Source organism: Saimiri boliviensis, chromosome 12 (genome assembly GCF_048565385.1).
Source record: "Saimiri boliviensis isolate mSaiBol1 chromosome 12, mSaiBol1.pri, whole genome shotgun sequence".
NCBI classification, from domain to species: domain Eukaryota; kingdom Metazoa; phylum Chordata; class Mammalia; order Primates; family Cebidae; genus Saimiri; species Saimiri boliviensis.
In genome coordinates this window covers 677,565-696,255 of record NC_133460.1, presented here as the reverse complement: position 1 = coordinate 696,255, position 18,691 = coordinate 677,565, and the positions used below count along the sequence as shown (strand labels likewise).

At 47.0% G+C, this 18,691-nt stretch overlaps 1 protein-coding gene across 7 annotated transcripts in view; it reads right to left on the bottom strand.

Moving 5' to 3' along the window:
• ABCC1 (ATP binding cassette subfamily C member 1 (ABCC1 blood group)) overlaps window positions 1-18,691 on the bottom strand; it is a 187,297-nt gene that overhangs the window by 162,727 nt on the left and 5,879 nt on the right. The window lies entirely within an intron of this gene.

Sequence of the window (18,691 nt, the reverse complement as noted above, 5' to 3'; positions counted from 1 at the left end):
TTTTCTCCTACCTGACATTTCCCCCAAAGCAAGACCATGCCCATGTAATGCTCCTGGTGCATATAAAACATGTTTATCATTCAACAAATAAAAGGTAATGAAATCTATCTGAAGAGCAACCCAGAATGCATGCAGAGAAAACCCTAACCATGCATACCCCACTTTCACCCAACAATCCTACTTTACAGACAGGAGTCCATAGGAAATAACTCCAGCAAGAAAAGGAACAAGGTGTACGAGCTGGGCCATTTCACAAAAAAAAAAAAAAAAAAAAAAAAAAAAACAGGAGCACTCCCAAGCACCTAAGAGCCAGGCAAACTGGGGCAGACGATCCCATTAAAAATGACCCAGCTGTCACAAAACAAACTGCAGGGCCTCCTGCGCCCCAGGAGAGGCCACTCCTGAAGGTGACAGATAGCACTGGCCATGAGGCTTACTTTTTAGGTGAGAATTTTTAAACCAGGCATAAAAGCAGAACAAGAAATATAGCAGGCAACATCCATGACTGCCTAAGGCTGTGCTTAAGGATGAGAAGAGGCCAGAGGCGGAGACTCACAATCAATCCCAGCACTTGGGGATGCCAAGGCGGGTGGATTACTTCAGGTCAGGAGTTCAAGGCCAACCTGGCCAACACGGTGAAACCCCATCTCTATTAAAAATATAAAAATCGGCAGGGCACTGTGGCTCATGCCTGTAATCCCAGCACTTTAGGAGGCTGAGGCAGGTGGATCACGAGGTCAGAAGTTCAACATCAGCCTGGGCAAGACGGTGAAACCCCGTCTCTACTAAAAATACAAAAATTAGCTGGGCACACTGACAGAGGATGAGACAGGAGACTCACTTGAATCTAGGTGGCAGAGGTTGCAGTGAGTCAAGACTGTGCCACTGTACTCCAGCCTGGGCAACCAAGTGAGACTCTGTCTCAAAAAACAAAAAATACAAAAATTACCTGGGCACGGTGGCAAATGTTTGGAATCCCAGTGACTTGGAGGCTGAGGTGAGAGGATCACTTGAATCTGGGAGGCGGAGGCTGCAGTGCACTGAGATCATGCCACTGCACTCCAGCCTGGGCAACAGAGTGAGACTCTGTCTCAAGAAAAAAAAGAAACTAGAAGCCCTTTCAGTTGGGTTCTAAGACTCTGTTTCTTCCTATTTTGGTATGTTTGATATTTGTCTGCGTCTCTCCATCAGCCCATCCTTTACACATTGCTGGCTACGTGTTTATATCCTAACATCCCTGAAACTGGAATCCATGTCACAAATGCTGGCCTCTTGGATTCCGTCAAATGCAGCATACCTGTCTCAACAGCCTGGTCTCCTCCTCTGACTGCATGATTAAGGGATGGTGACAGGCTCTTCTTCTAAGTTTACAGAATTAAGAAGGAAAAATAAAAAATTCCCTTGCTTCTTAGACACGCCAACACAAAGAGACATGCAGTCACCAAACTCCCCACTCCCACTCTGTAACACCTCAGTTAACTTTAATGGGGGTGGTGAGCCTAACTGTCTAGCTACCTTCGGGCAAACCTGCCAGCAGCCTGATCTCTGATCATCTCCACCTGCCAGCTGCCTTCTTGTCTCCAGGACCAAGCCAGGTCGTTTTTGCCAAACCAAGGCAGACAGGAGAAAATTAAAAAAAAAAAAATCTCCCACTTGCCAGAGCACAGCCCTTTCCAAAGCACGTGGTCACCAAGAGGCCATGATTTCTGCCAGGTCCCAGCAACACTCTCTGCCAGGTTCTTTTAGAAGCACTCACACAGGATTTGCCTGGCAAAAGGTCTATCACTTCAACCACTTCAGCTTCAGGGTCAGTGAGCTGCATCCTAACCAGTCTCTGTAAGGAGCATATCTTGAATTCACGTGCACATTCTTTTTTTTTTTTTGAGACAGGGTCTTGCTCTGTCACCCAAGCTGGAATACAGTGGTGCAATCATGGCTCACTGTAGCCTCAATCTCCCAGGCCCAAGTGATCCTACCGCCTCTGCCTGCTGAGTAGCTTTCACCACGGGCATGCACCACCATACCTGGCTCATTTTTTTTTTCTCATTTTTTGTAGAGATGGGGTCTCACTATATTGCCGAGGCTGGTTTCAAACTCCTGGGCTCAAGCCATTCTCCAGCCTTGAGCTCCCAAAGGGCTGGGATTACAGGCATGAGTCACCATGCCTGGCCCACATGAACATTCTGAACTGCATCACAGGACTGCCGGAGATCTGATATTATCTGTGAGAATGGGCCTTGAAAACCAACAAGCAGGCTACCGTGTTGCTGATAGTCACGCAGGAGAAAACACAATCGCAGTGGACATATTGAAGCATTACCCAAACTTGGCTTGTACATGACTCTTGGCAGCAGGCGGATTGCACGCACGCCAGGGTTTCTCAACTGCAGTACCACTGACATTTGGGACCAGAGGATCTCTCACTGTGGGAGCCCATCCTGTACCGTGATGTTTAGCACATCCCTGGCCTCCACAGGAGCACATTCCCTACCCCACTGCGACCACTAGAAACGTTTCCAGACATTGCCAGATGTCCCCTGGAGACAAAATCATCCAGAGTTAAGAACCACTGATACAGGTAATTTAAAGCATATTGTTTTTTCTTAGTAGTGATACTTTAAGTAAATAGATAAACATGACCAACCTGTGACTTCAGACATTCTAAAGTGATACGAAACTTCCTTTTGCAATAACTTTGTTAAGCTTTAAAAAGTGAACTGATTGAAAGAAAGACATTCACTGAGCGTGGTGGCTCATGCCTACCATCCCAGCATGTTGGGAGGCTGAGGTGGGCAGATGGCTTAAGCTCACAAGTTCAAAAGCAGCCTAGGCAACGTAGTGAGACTCCCATCTCTACAAATAACACAAAAATTAGCCGGGTGTGGTGGTGACTGCAGTGGGCTCAGCCACTTGGGAGGCTAAGGTGGGAGGATGGCTTGAGCCCAGGAGGCTGAGGTTGCAGTGAGCTGAGATCATGCCACCACACTCCAGCCTGGGTAACAGAGCCAGACCCTGTATCAAAAGAAAAAAAAAAGTTAAGGAAATAAGTACATGGCGGACAATACTGGCTGGCTTACTCAACCGTTTCTCCCTTGCTGTTTCCTCCTAGAGAAACGTAAAACCAAATGCTCTCTTCTCCTGCCTCTCTTGCAGCTATCAGTGTTACTGTCATCCAGTTCCACCCAAAGAGATGTGACCAGAAGTCTGCAGTGTAGAGAGAGGAGCCTTTGGGGAAGGTGTGACCATTCCCTCTTCCTAACTTGAACCCACACATGTTGGTTAGGGCTGCCGCAGCCATTTAGGGGCCTTGAGGAAAGGACAGTGTCAACAGCAGAGATGCCAGTCCTGACAGCCCTGCATCACTAATGCAGTGCCAGCAACTCCAACAGGTACTGGAATTTCTGACATGTAAAAAAATAAACAAAGAAATATCTTTCCGCTTAGGCTGCTAGAGTTGAGCTGTTTCTTGAAGCCAAATGCAATCCTAACAGATGTGGGTATGAGATAGATGTCAAAATCTTGAAGACTAGGCTCAAACAACTGAGGTGCAAAACAGCTGGAGAGGGCAGGCTTTGAGCCAAACTGCTAGGTTTGAATACTGCGCCCACCCCTTGCTAGCAATGTAATCCTAGGCATGTTTAACTGTATCGCACTCTCCCCGTCTAAAATAAAGGGTTACAGCACCCACCCAGTGTGACTATGTGTCTGAAACAAGGGATGCACAGAGAGGGATGAGCATGCCACACAACACAGAGTACCCTCAATGCACGTTATTTTATTAACTCTCAGGGGTTCCCTCTCTCGGCTTTGGAGCTCCCTTCCCTCCGTCTCTGTACAGGGGAGCTTCTTCCTTCTCCCTTCCTTCTTGCCTATTATACTGTCTGCTCCTCAAAACCACTCCCCATGCATCCATGTTTTATCTAAACCAGCATGAGGACAAAGAGCCGGGGTGTTCCGGAGCCGTACCATTTTGGTGCATTGGCTGGGGAAGGAAATTCATTCATTAAACTGAAGCAATCAAACTCCAAATGGTGCCGTAAACTGAACTGCATATGGACACGCCATTCTTCTGAGGACCCTTAGATCAACCCCAGGAGGAGCCCTAGCTGCTGTTCCCCATTCAATGTCCCTTTTCACCAGGAAATAGCCAGAAGAAGTCATCACCTCAAACCCCTAACAGCAGTTAGTGTGGTCCCTCCACAAGAGGAATATTGTAGGAGTTATTAAGAAATTGTTTTCGGGCCGGGCGCGGTGGCTCAAGCCTGTCATCCCAGCACTTTGGGAGGCCAAGGCAGGTGGATCACGAGGTCAAGAGATCGAGACCATCCTGGTCAACATGGTGAAACCCCGTCTCTACTAAAAATACAAAAAATTAGCTGGGCATAGTGGCACGTGCCTGTAATCCCAGCTACTCAGGAGGCTGAGGCAGGAGAATTGCCTGAACCCAGGAGGCGGAGGTTGCGGTGAGCCGAGGTCGCGCCATTGTACTCCAGCCTGGGTAACAAGAGCGAAACTCCGTCTCAAAAAAAAAAAAGAAATTGTTTTAGGCAGATAGAGAGTAAAGAGGGTCTTTGGGAAGTTTGCGTTTTTTGTTTTTTTTTTTACTTTTCCCAGTCCCTTAAGAAGTTTTCATGTTTTAAAGCATCTCCGGAAAAGTTTCTTGTAAAGCTTGGCTCTTACAGCCAAGCCGACAACCTTTCATGTGCAAATGCCAGCCATTAGAAACTGGATCCACCCAAACATGGCGATTACCCGACATGTTTCTGGCAACATGGCTGCCCCCACATATTTCCACGTGTGTAGAACATCATGGTACTCTACATTTACGTATTAAAAGGCTAGGATGGGAGGGCTAAGTGAATGACACGCCTAGTGAAACCAGTCCCCGGAGCTCTCAGCAAATCAGACACCACCTCTTCCACCCTCTGTATATATACCCAGCTGGTGTCTGTGGCAGATGAGGTTCCCTCTCTCAGCTTGGGAGTCCCGCTCCCTCTGTTTCCTTACAGGGGAGGTTCTTCCTTCTCCCTTCCTTAACCCTCCTTGCCTATTAAACTCTCCACTCCTCTAAATAAATAAACTCTTACCAAAGTCGGGCAACCAAGATGGGGATAAGGCAGACTAGCACGGATTCAGTCACCGGTTCTTTCCTACACTTGAGGAGGAGGTTGTCTTTAAGAACCGAGTCGTAGTCCAGGTGTGATGGCGCACACCTGTGATCTCGACCCTTTGGGAGGCCGAGACAGGAGGACTGCGTGAGCCCAGGGATTTGAAACCAGCCTAGACAACACACGGAGCCCTCATCTCTACGACTTAAAATGCAGATACGATTTTAAAGAAAGAATTGTGTTGTAAACATCCCTGTCTTTGAGCTAATGTCTAAGCAAGGAGGGCAGAAAGGAAGCCACCGAGGCTTCCTGCAGGATCCAGGGCCACAAACCCAATTCTCAGCCTCCTTGTGCTTCCCTCTTCTCCTCCCTACTCTTGGAGCTTCAGCCACAGTGGCCTTCCTCATTCAGCCAGTGCTTCTGCACATGCATTTCCCACTGCCTAGAACATTCTTACCGTCCGCTCTTGCCTATGTAGCAGAAACTGTTAGTGTGCTCCAGTGTCAACCCTCCCTCATCCTTGAGTGACTGTCTTCAGCGTGGCACATCCAGCTTAGAAAGAAAACTACATTTCCCAGCCTCCTTTGCAGCTAGAGGTACCACATGACTCGGTTTGAGCTAATGGGATGTGACGAGAAGAGACGCTGCGCAGCCTTCAGGCTGTGCCCTTCCTCTGCTTTCCTACTGGCTGCCATGTGGGCATGGAGGTACGCCATCTTGATCCACACGGATGAGGGCAGCAGAGCAACAAGAGGGGAGGGGCTTGGGTCCCTGACCATTTTGGAGACAGAGCTACCAAACCAGCTGGCATTTTTACATGACGGAGAAATGAGCTTGTATCTTAAGCCATGGTATTTGGGGTCTTTGCCACACACAGCCAAACCTGTATCATCAAATGGGTTCCCTACCTAAGGAGTCTCCTCTCTTCTCTCCAACCACATCAAACCCCACTATTGCACTCCCCAGGTACCACGCAGCTCCCCTTCATAGCACCTCCTGATGATTGTCCGTTGATTTGGCTGTTTCCCCCACAAGACTGGCACTCAAGGAAGTCAGGGAACCATGCTCTGTGCACTGCTGGATTCCCAGCATGGAGCCCAAGTAAAGGCTATTCAGGACCTCAGAGATTGTCACCTGAATGGGACCAGCCAGGCCATGCGACCAATTCATGGGCACCGACTCTTGGAGATTCCTACCTCCTGCAAAGAGTTCCTGAGAGAATCTAAGACACCGTTCAACGAAGTCTTGCCTGCAATTTCCCCAGGACCCACGTGTACACAGAGGTTAATAACTGTGGGCCAGGTGTGGTGGCTCATGCCTGAAATCCCAGCACTTTGGGAGGCTGAGGCGGATCACCTGAGGTTAAAAGTTCAAGACCAGCCTGGCCAACATGGTGAAACCCCATTCCTACTAAAAATACAAAAATTAACTGGGTGTGGTGGCACACGCTTGTAATCCCAGCTACTCAGGATGCTGAGGCAGGAGAATGACTTGGAACTGCTTCAGAGAGCTGAGATCATGCACTGCACTCCAGCCTGGGCAACAACAGAGAAACTCCATCTCAAAAAAAAAAAAAAAAAGACTATGACCGGCTGCCTAAAGAGGTAACAAATATCTGCAAATAGTCGGATTCGTGTTACATTTCATCTGCAATTAAATATCGGTTAATTAACAAAACTGCATCGTAACCAAGATGCACCAGTCCATGCAAACAATAAATAAAGACTATTTTTTTTTGTTTTGTTTTGAGATAGAGTGTTGTTCTGTCACGCAGGCTGGAGTGCAGTGGCATGATTTTGGCTCGCTGCAACTTCCATCTCCCATGTTCAAGTGATCCTCATGCCTCAGTCTTCCCGGTAGCTGGGATTACAGGCAAGCGCCACCGTGTCTGGCTAATTTTTACATTTTAAGTAGAGATGGGTTTTCACCATGTTGGCCAGGGTGGTCTCGAACTGCTGACCTCAAGTGATACACACACCTCAGCCTCCCAAAGTACCGGGATTACAGATGTGAGCCACCACGACTGGCTGACTGTGTTCAATCAAAAAAAAAAAAAAAAAAAAAAAATTAGCCGGGCATGATGGTGAGCACCTGTGGTCCCAACTACTCTAAGGTGAGAGGATTGCTTGAACCTGGGAGGTCACGACTGCAGTGAGCCATGATCATGGCCCTGCACTCCAGCCTGAGCAACAGAGGAGACCCTATCTCAAAAAATAATAATAATATGTTTTTGTAGAATCCCATTCTTGTTTTTAAAAATTACTAATATATTTATGGCCAGGAATGGTGGCTCAGACCTGTAATCACAGCACTTTGGGAGGCAGAGGCAAGCAAGTAACTTGAGATCATGAGTTTGAGACCAACCTGGCCAAAACTGTGAAACTCTATCTCTACTAAAAATTAGTTAGAAGTGGTGGCGCACGCCTGTAATCCTAACTACTCAACAGATAGAGAATGCAATGAGCAGAGAGCACACCACTGGACTCCAGCCTGGGCAACAGAGGGAGACTCTGTCTCAAAAAAACTATAGATTTAGGATCTGTGAAGAAGAATGGCTGAAGTTAAAAACATCAACCTGCCAATAAGATTATCTCTAGAAGAGGCCAGGCATGTTGGCTCGTGCCACTAATCCTAGCACTTTGGGAGGCTGGATGGGCAGATCACCTGAGGTCAGGAGCTCGAGACTAGTCTGGCTAACATGGTAAAACCAGGTCTTTACTAAAAATATAAAAATTAGCCAGGCATGGTGGTGCATGGTGCACACCTGTGATCCCACCTACTCTGGAGGTTGAGGCAGGGGAATCGCGTGAACCTGGGAAGTGGAGGTTGCAGTGAGCTGAGATCACGCCACTGCACTCCAGCCTGGGCGATGGAGCAAGGCTCCGTCTAGAAAACAACAAAAAAAAGTATCACTGAAAGAGAATTACATGTTTTACTCATCTCTGCACCGTTTTCATTCTATACTGTACCCCTTATAACATCAGACAAAAAAGACAGAGAAGGATGAAAAAAAGTCCCTTTAAGTAATTCAATCTCTTCCATGTTTATAGTAACAGAAAACCTGGAACTTCCAAAATATGTATATATCAGCAGCTCTCAGAGTTGTGATAGTCTGGCTTCACACATATGTATGATTGAGGTAGTTAAGCAAGTTTTCTTTTTTTTTTTTTGGAGACAGTGTCACGCTGTTGCCCAGGCTGGATTGCAGTGCTGTAATCATAGCTCACTACAGCTCAACCTCCCAGGATCAAGCAATCCTCCTGCCTCAGCCTCCTCAGTAGCTGGGACTATAGGCATGTGTCATCACGCACAGACGAGATGGGGTCTTCCTGTTGCCCAGGCTGGTTTCAAACTCCTGGGCCCAAGTGACCTCCCATCTCAGCCTCACAAAGGGCTGGGATCAGATGACAGCCACCATGCCTGGCCCAAGTTTTCTTAATCCTAAACTACAAATAAAACTACAGAATGAATTTCCCCACACATCAGTCCAACTTCAGAGCAAAACCTGATACCCATCTCATCCAAGAGACTCACCCAGACCTGGGCACCCTACAGACAGATGCCCTGTAATGACAGGGTCAATTAACCTGTATTGTCTATACTCATCTTCCAACCTAGGCTCCTGAACTTGGCCTCTTCACCCCCAGCATACACCTCCGTGGCTTTCTTTGGCGCTACACCATCTCTTCACCCCAGCCTCCCTCACCCCATCCCCATGGCCCCCTGGAGAATACAGAGGGTGTGAACCAGAGGTGGGCACTTTCTCTAGACCCCCACCACCCATACCAAGTATGCAGAGAACTGGATGTAGGCCAGCTGTCCCTAGCACCAAGTGTCAAATCCACAGATTTGGCTCACTCCACAGATCTCAGGGGGCGGGGGACCAAAGTGAAAGATCAAAGAGCCCTGTCAAACCACTGCAGACCAGGAATGGTGGCACCCACCTGGAATCCCAGCAATGTGAAAGGCTGAGGCAGGAGAATTGCTTGAGGTCAGAAGTTTAAGGCTGCAGTGAGCTATGATCATGCCACTGCACTCCAACCTGGGTGACAGAGCGAGACCTCGTCTCCACAAAAAAAAAAAAAAAAAAAATTAGCTGGGCATGGTGACAAGCATCTATAATCCAAGCTACTCAGGAGGCTGAGGCAGGAAGATTGCTTGAGGTCAGGAGTTCAAGGATGCAGTGAACCAAGATCATGCCACTGCACTCCAACCCAGTCAACAGAGCAAGTCTCTGTCTCTTTAAAAAAAAAAAAAAGAGAGAGAAAAAACTACAATTGCAGGCCTCAGAGAGATCCTGATCTAACAGGTAACCCTGGGTTAGTCAATTAGTGAAGCCCTATCAAAGGGCTCTAAATAAGCCAACCCCAATTATAACTAAGAGGTTACCTTTCCCAATGCCAGACAGCTCCACTTTTCTTCCTGACCCGGAGTCTCCAGCCTTATAAGGCTGATGGAGGAAACTGAGAAAAGCCTGACATTAATATGCACCCATCATCCACTCTCAATTAATAAGCATGATAATGAGCAACCTTAAACCCTGTTAGAATGGTGAGCACGGCCCAGCCCACTTTAGTCAGTGGCTAGAGTGAAGCCTTTTCACATGTTATTCATTCCACTCCTGAGAATATAATCTAAGAAAATAAGCCAATATGCACTATATCCATATGGGATTCAGGACAGTATTTTCTTTGAAAGAATAACTCTCGCCTATAATCCCAGCACTTTAGGAGGCCAAGGAGGCGGGTGGATCACCTGAGGTGGGGAGTTCAAGAACAGCCTGGCCAACATGGTGAAACCCCATCTCTACTAAAAATACAAAACTCAGCCAGGCATGGTGGTACAGTCTGTAATCCCAGCTACTCCACAGGCTGAGGCAGGAGAATTGTCTGAATCCAGGAAGCAGAGGTCACAGTGAGCCAAGATTGCACCAACGCACTCCAGCCTGGGTGACGGTGTGAGATGCTGTCTTGAAGAAAAAAAAAAAAAAGACAAGAAAACACAGCAACCCAAATGTCAAACCACAGATAATAATTATGTGATTATGGCCCACCAAAACAGGGAATTATTGGACATTTATAGGTGTAATTACAAAGATTATGTGGGTACATGGGAAATTTTTTTGGGGGGATAGAGTCTCACTCTGTCTCTCAGGCTGGAGTACAGTGGTGCTATCTCGACTCACTGCAGCCTCCACCTCCTGGGCTCAAGCAATTCTCTTGCCTCAGCGTGTGACACCAGGCCCAGCTAATTTTTCTATTTTTGGTAGAGATGGGGTTTCACCATGTTAACCAGGCTGGTCTTGACCTCCTGACCTCAAGTGATCTGCCCACCTCCGCCTCCCAAAGTGCTGGGATTACAGGCGTGCAGCCCCACACCTGGCCCGGGAAAATTCTTGTAACCATAAATAAAAACATGAGACAAAATAGTAAGCAAGCTACAAACGCAACCTTGCAAAACTACATACTAATAAGGACAATCTTCCAATGTTTCTAAATGCCAAGAGAAAAACAATGGCCTATAACAAAATATTTATACAATACAGATGATGGACAGAGACGAAAGGACCCACAGTAACAAGAACCCCTAAAAAATAACAAGAAAAAGACCAACTAGTCCAGATGTACCCAAAAATGACAGAGAAATGCAAACTGAAAATACACAAATTGCTGAAAAATGTGGTGCAGAATACATAGTTTTTTTCTGTTTGTTTATTTGTTTTTTGAGACGGGCCTCTGTCTCCCAGGTTGGAGTGCAATGGTGCAATCTCAGCTGACTGCAACCTCTGCCTCCCGGGTTCAAGCAATTCCGCTTTCCAGGTTCAAGCAAGTCTCCTGCCTCTGCCTCCGAGTAGCTCAGGCGCCCACCACCACAACCAGCTAACTTTTTGGTATTTTTAGTACAGACATCGTTTCACCATATTGGCCAGGCTGGTCGCAAACTCCTGACCTTGTGATCCGCCCACCTAGGTCTCCTAAAGTGCTGGGATTACAGGTGTGAGTCTCCGAGCCCAGCCAAGATGATAGCTTCTAACTGTAATTGAAATGCACAAGAAAATATTTTTTAGCCATCAAATTAACAAACTTTGATCCCAGCACTTTGGGAGGCCAAGGTTGGAGGATTGTTTCAGGCCAGGGGTTCAAGACCAGCGTGGGTAATGAAGGGAGATCCTGCCTCTACAAAAAATAAATTTAAAAAAAAAAAAATTTTTTTAACTGGCAGAGTAATAATTAAAACATAATCCATTTTGATTAGATATATTAAATTTATAAATATTGGCCAGGCGCAGTGGCTCAAGCCTGTAATCCCAGCACTTTGGGAGGCCGAGACGGGTGGATCACGAGGTCAAGAGATCGAGACCATCCTGGTCAACATGGTGAAACCCCATCTCTACTAAAAATACAAAAAAAAAATTAGCTGGGCATGGTGGCGCGTGCCTGTAATCCCAGCTACTCAGGAGGCTGAGGCAGGAGAATTGCCTGAACCCAGGAGGCGGAGGTTACGGTGAGCTGAGACCGTGCCATTGCACTCCAGCCTGGGTAACAAGAGCAAAACTCCGTCTAAAAAAAAAAAAAAAAATTTATAAATATTTCTATGATTTCAAAGAAAGAATGGAAGAATACATTGGTTATTCGTTAGCCGAACAGAGTACTCACATGGTCTGGCTGTTTCTTAAATCCCATCTTCAACTGTAATCCCCACGTTACATAAAGGACCTCATGGGAGGTGATTAGATCATGGGGGTGGCTCCCCTATGCTGTGCTCCTGACTTGCTATCCTTTAGCAAAGAGACTGGCAGCATTTTGCCCCTGCTCTAGAGATCTGTGGAACTTTGAACTTCAGAGAGATTATTGAGGGCATCTGGCCGAAGAAATTAAGCAGTAAAGTGTTCAAGAGGTAGCAAAACATAAAAGTGTGGAAACTGCCCAGACACACTGGCTCAGGCCTGTAATCCCAGCACTTTGGGAGGCCAAGGTAGGCAGATCACCTGAGGTCAGGAATTCGAGACCAGCCTGGCCACATGGTGAAAACCCTTCTCTACAAAAATATAAAAATTAGTCGGGCATTACCGTGGGTGCCTGCAACCTCACCATCATACCCGACTACTCAGGAGGCTCAGGGGTGAGACTCACTTGAACCAAGGGGGCACAGGTGGTAGTGGGGGTATAAACTGCTGCAGTAACCTGGCAATTAATTATCAAATTTCAAATGCACATACTCTAAACCTGCCGGTTTCCTGTGGGAAAACTTATTCTGCTAAATCATTTACCTATATTTACATATATGTGCTTTCAATGCAGCACTGCTTATCGCAGCAGAAAAAACAGGAACTGAGAACAACCTTGATAGCCACAGGAGGGGACTAGGTAAATAACAGGGCTCAATCATTTAACAGAGGTGTAGCCTGAACAAAAAAAAAAAGTGATTGGCTTTTGCTTTCAATTTGCATGGGCTTAACATGGTGAGAAACTCAACAAGACACAAAACTTCAAAATACCCAACTGGGGTGGGGCGGGAATGACTATGTAAACACGTTCTTGCACATATATTTGCATATGCTTGAAACTTTTCTTAAACACCCAAGAACAACTACTTCTGGGAACAAAGGGCAGGGTGGGAGCATACTAAAGCTCTTACTTCTCCCTTTGGATACTTCTGTTCACTTAAAGTAATAGCGCCATCAAAAAAGTTGCAGTGCAAGATCTTCCTCCTGCCTGGTGACTTCAATAACATCTAGTTTTAAAAAAAGAGTTTTCTAGCAACCTATAAAAGTCCTCTTAATCACAGAAGAAAAGTACCTCATCATCTTACTAACAAACCTTTGGCAGAGAATCAAAGGCAACTGGGGAGTGGGGAAACCCAAGTGGATCTCCATCTCAAACATTTCAGCTAAGGTTCTGAGAAAGAGAAGACACTCATAAAACAAAACAAACTTCATTTTCAAGACCTGAGATTCAGCGGGGCATAGCGGCTCATGCCTACAATCCCAGCACTTGGAGAGGCCAAGGTGGGTGGATTGCCTGAGCCCAGGAGTTTGAGGCCAGGCTGAGCAGCACAGCAAGATAACATCTATTTAAAAAACAAAACAAAACAAAAAAACCTGAGAGCCATTCAAACATAAATAGACCAGAAGGTTCATGTTTGTGTCAGGGACCATGTATTGCTCTACTTCCTTGCCCAGCTGGTAAGTGTCTTCCCTGGAACTTCCAGGACCACAAGCCATTGTGTTCGTGCTTTATGAATTTTGCAGAACGCTACAGGCAAGATTTTTTTTTTTTTTTTTTTTTTTTGAGACGGAGTTTCACTCTTGTTACCCAGGCTGGAGTGCAATGGAGCGATCTCGGCTCACTGCAACCTCCGCCTCCTGGGTTCAGGCAATTCTCCTGCCTCAGCCTCCTGAGTAGCTGGGATTACAGGCACGCGCCACCATGCCCAGCTAATTTTTTTGTATTTTTAGTAGAGACGGGGTTTCACCATGTTGACCAGGATGGTCTCGATCTCTTGACCTCGGGATCCACCCGCCTCGGCCTCCCAAAGTGCTGGGATTACAGGCTTGAGTCACTGCACCCGGCCTTCCAGGCAAGATTTTTAAGAGATGGGCTCTGCAGTCCCTTTGAGTTGAACTCCTCAGTACCTTAACCACACCATGGTCGTCCTCAAGGCTTCTGTACATTCTCTTCCCACTTTGGGACTCCTTTCCCCGACATCCTTGCATGGCCAGCCTTGCCACTGAAATCTCAGTCAGACCTCACTCACTGCCCCTGAAAGGTCTTCTGTGGACATCCGTCTGTAGTAGTTTGCACCTCACCCAGTTCTTCCTGGTTCAAGCCTTTGCAGCACTTACTTGCATCTGAAACCATTTCAGTCACCCTCAGTGTAAACCCTATGAGAACACTGGCCTGTTCTGTCCTGTTCATGTTGTATCCTCAGTGTCTAGAGAAGCAGCAGCACGTAGTAGATGCTCAATTAATGACTGAATAAATGAATGAATGAAAAACAGTGAGACAAGAACAAGACAATGAACCCAGGGCTATAAAAGACCACAGGAGGCCAGGCACAATGGCTTATCCCTGTAATCCCACCACCCCGGGAGGCCTGAGTTTGAGCTCAGGAGTTCAGGACCAAACTGGGCAGCATAGCAAAACCCCATCTCTACAAAAAAATATGAAAATTAATCAGGAGTGGTGGTGCATAACTGTAGTCCCAGCTACTTGGGAGGGTGAGTTGGGAGGGTCACTTGAGCCTGGGAGGTCAAGACTGCACTGCAGTGGCACAATCAGCCAGGGCAACGGGACAAGACCCCATCAATCCATCAATCCATCAATCCATCAATGCATCAATCGATGCACAAATTTCTCATACTAGAAAAACTTAGACATCGCATATCTTCTCCAAGCAAGTATTACCTAGGTGGCCAGTAAAAGGTAGACTGAAGTTTCTCAGAGAGAAAACTTACAGACAGGAAGAGAAAAGCTCCCTAAAAATCTGTTACCACCTGAAGGTTATGGGATGCGAGCCTAGAGCCGCCCTCCCTGGCCATTAAAACCGGCTTTCCAGAACCTGGCAAACTCCCCAGGAGATGAATCCCACAGTTAAGGGTCCCCTTGGTTTAAGTGGAATCTCAACTTTGATCGTCCACTTCTCCCGGGGCACTTTAAAATGAAGGAGTAGAGCTTCAAAGCTCATGTCTCAAGAAAGCCACTGTGGCTCCGGCCTATCATCCCAGCACTTTGGGAGGCCAAGGCAGGAGAAGCACTTGATCCCATGGCAGACCCTGACTCTAGAAAAAACACAAACGTTACCCAGGTGTAGTGCTGGGTGCCTGGGGTCCCAGCTGGCCGGGAGGCTAAGACGGGAGGATGGCTTCAGCCCGGGAGGTCAAGGCTGCAGTGAGCTATGACTGTGTCACCGCACTCTAGCCTAGGCAACAGAGGGAGGCTCTGTCTCAAAAGAAAAAGCCAAAGCCGTTTTCATTTTCCCAGGGGAGAACGAACTGTCACAACTCCAGCTGGAAAAATGGAAAAAGGTGAAAAGACACAGCCCTCAAAAAGAAACTGCTGCAAGTTTCTTCTCTAGCTGATTGGAGTTTAACCTCCTTAACTTTAAGCTTCTCCAAGGCAACCCCAGTAAGCCAATTAGACTAGAAATTCACTAGCCCACAACCTCTTAGGGAAATGCAGGATGAGGAGGGTCTTGCTCCTCATTTCTCCCCCATATTCCTCAACACCAGTGGCTGGGTGATTTCACACGCCAGGGGATACTTGGAAACATCTAGAAACATTTTCGGTTGTCACAACAAGGGCAAGTGCTACCAGCATCTAGGGGGTAGAAGCCACGTTTGTGGCTAAGACTATGGTCCACAGAACTTCAACCAGGACACAAAGAATGGTGTCAACGGGGCAGACACTGAGCAACTGCCCCCACTCCCAAAATACAGCTTCCTCAAAGGCCCTGTTCAACCATCCAGCCTGTAAGAGGTAGGTGCTGGTCCTCAGCTCCACTCCTCCAACTGCAGGGGTGCTATCCTATCCCAGTTTTCTTGCCAAGCTGGGGGGAAGCCTGTCTCAGGATGCCGGGCTTTAGTTTTGCAAAATGTTTGGGCATGTTTTCAGAAGCTGGAGTTGTACTGACCACCAAGATCTGATCATCAAAGTGAGGCCTTACTTCGCCGTGAAAATCTGAAGCCGACATACTACTTAGACGCTTACTTCGAGGTTGGCCTTCAAAGCAGATGCCAACTCAGATAGCAATAGGTGCCAAGGGGGTTCCATCAAGGAAAGAAGCAGACCAGGCGTGGGGAAGCATAATTTTACAAAGGCACCAGGCCAGGCGCAGTGGCTCACACCTGTAATTCCAGCACTTGGCAGATCACTTGAGGTGAAGAATGAGACCAGCCTGGCCAGTGTGGTGAAATCCCATGTCTACCAAAAATACAGAAATAAGCCGGGTGTGGTGGCATGTGCCTGTAATCCCAACTACTCGGATGCTGAGAGAGGAGAATCAGCTGGGAACCCGAGAAGGCAAGCAGAGGTTGTAGTCAGCTGTGATCCCACCACTGCACTCCAGCCTGGGTGACAGAGTGACACTTCATCTCAAAAAAAAAAAAAAACAAACAAACAAAAAACAATAAACTCTCAATCAAGTAAATAAAGTTTAAGTTGTAAAAAATAAATAAAGGCAACAGACACCTGGCCTTAAAATTAGAGCAACAACCCCAGCAGACCACTACCATGTAATATATAAATGCGGGCCTGGGGCTAGCAGAGTTTCTGATTTTTTTTTTTTTTTAAACCAAGTCTCACCGTGTCTCCCAAGCACGGTATCAGCTCACTGCAACCTCTGCCTCCCGGGTTCAAGCGATTCTCCTGCCTCAGCCTCCTGAGTACCTGCGATGACAGGTGCGCACCAACACGCCTGGCTAATTTTTGTATTTCTAGTAGAGACAAGGTTTCACCATGTTGGTCAGGCTGGTCTTGAACTCCTGACCGCATCATATGTCCGCCTCGGCCTCCCAAAGTGCTGGTGTCAGCCACCGCGCCCAGCTGAGCCTCTGATTTTTCAAGGGAAATTGAAAAAATGCATATGTTTCTATGAAATCTGCCTATCAATAAATACCGGAAATCACAGTCATTCCTATAATTAAAATCAAGCCAACCCAGCACTGTGGGGTGCTCTATCTAACCCCTAGCTTGTAACTCATACCTCAAACACTCAAATTCAAATGTTGATTGACCCCCACTGTGTGTGAGACACTGAGTCTTGGAAAAAGAAGGGTGGACAAAACCCTGTTCTGACCTTTCTAAGAAAAACCAGAAGCTGTTTTGCTAGGCATGGTGGCTCACACCCATAATCCCAGCACTCTGGGAGGCCAAAGCAAGTGGATCGTCTGAGTTTAGGAGTTCAAGAACCACCCGGGCTACATGGTAGAAACCCCATCTCTACAAAAAATACACACATTAGCTGGGTGTGGTGCCATATGCCTGTGGTCCCAGCTACCTCGGTGGAGGCTGAAGTTGGAGGATTGCTTGAGCCGAGAGGTTGAGGCTGCAGTGAGCTGAGATCATAACACTGCACCCCAGCCTGGGTGACACAGCAAGACCCTGTCTCAATAAAATAAAATTTAAATATAAAAAAATAAGCCGTCTGATGAGAAAGCTGGACAACATTTTATCTGAGTATCCATTCCAGACAGTCAAGTGACTATTTCATCCTTAAAATCCCTATGAAGAAGCTTGGACACAGCCCAAAAGCCACCGTAGTGGTTCATGTCATTCAGTGATTCAACAAACACAGCTGACTCCTGAACAAGACACATTCAGACTGCACAGGTCCACTTACACGCCGATGATTCTTCTGCCTCTGCCACCCATGAGACAGCAAGATCAACCCCTCCTCTTCCTCCTGCTCCGCCTTCTCAACATGAAGACTACCAAGATGAAGACCTTTCTGATGAACCCACTTCCACTTAATCAAGAGTAAAAACCTCTCTTCCTTCAGTTTCTTAACATTTTTTTTTCTAACCTTGCTTCACTGTAAGGATATGGTATCTAATATATACGTAACATATGAGTTAGGCCCAGCCCTTTAGGAGGCCGAGGCAGGAGGATAGCTTGAGGCCAGGAGTTTGAGACCAGCCTGAGCAACATAGCAAGTTCCTTATCTCTACCAAAAAAAAAAAAAAAAAAACCCAACAATAAAATCTGTGTTACCAATTGTTTGTTATTGGTAAGGCTTCCAGTCAACAGCTGGCTGTTAATATTTAAATGTTTAGGGAGTTGAAAGTTATACCTGGATTTTTTTCTGAGAGAGAGTCTCACTCAGTCACCCAGAGGCTGGAGTGCAGTGGCCTGATCTCAGTTCGCTGCAATGTCCGCCTCCCAGGTTCAAGCAATTCTCATGCCTCAGCTTCCCAGGGAGCTGGGATTACAATCATCTACCACCACACCCGGCTAACTGTTATAGAGACAGGGTTTCACCATGTTGGTCGGCTGGTCTCAAACTCCTAACCTCAGGTGATCCACCTGCCTTGACCTCCCAAAGTGGTGAGATTACAGGCATGAGCCATCACACTGAGCCCTGAATTTTTCAACCACACAGGGCATCAGCCCTCCTAACCCCTGAATTGTTCCAAGGTCAACTGTTATTTACCAAGCCCCTGGCACAGTTCTAGGTGCTAGCATTACAGCCATAAACAAACACAGGCAATTATCCCTGCCCCATGGAGCTGACCTTTTAGTGGGAGTTTACAGAGTAGGCACAATACTTAAGCAAAATATGAGGTGCCTTAGAAGGCAGTAAGTGCTACCTGGGGGTGTAGATGGGGACAGAGGTTTGCTAGCACAGAGAAAGGCAGGGAAGCCTGAGGTGACACCAGAACAAGGTTTGAAGATGAGGGACATTGCAGGTAGGGGAAACAGGAAGTGCAAAGGCCCCGAGGCAGGGACGGTCCTGTCCACCAGTGTGGCTGGAGCAGAGTGAGACAGAAAGCAGCCAGGGAGGCGGCAGGGAAAGATGCTGCCAAGCCTTCAAGGCCACTGTAATTCATTTGGCTTGTACCCTCAGGGAAATGGGAGCTACTGCAG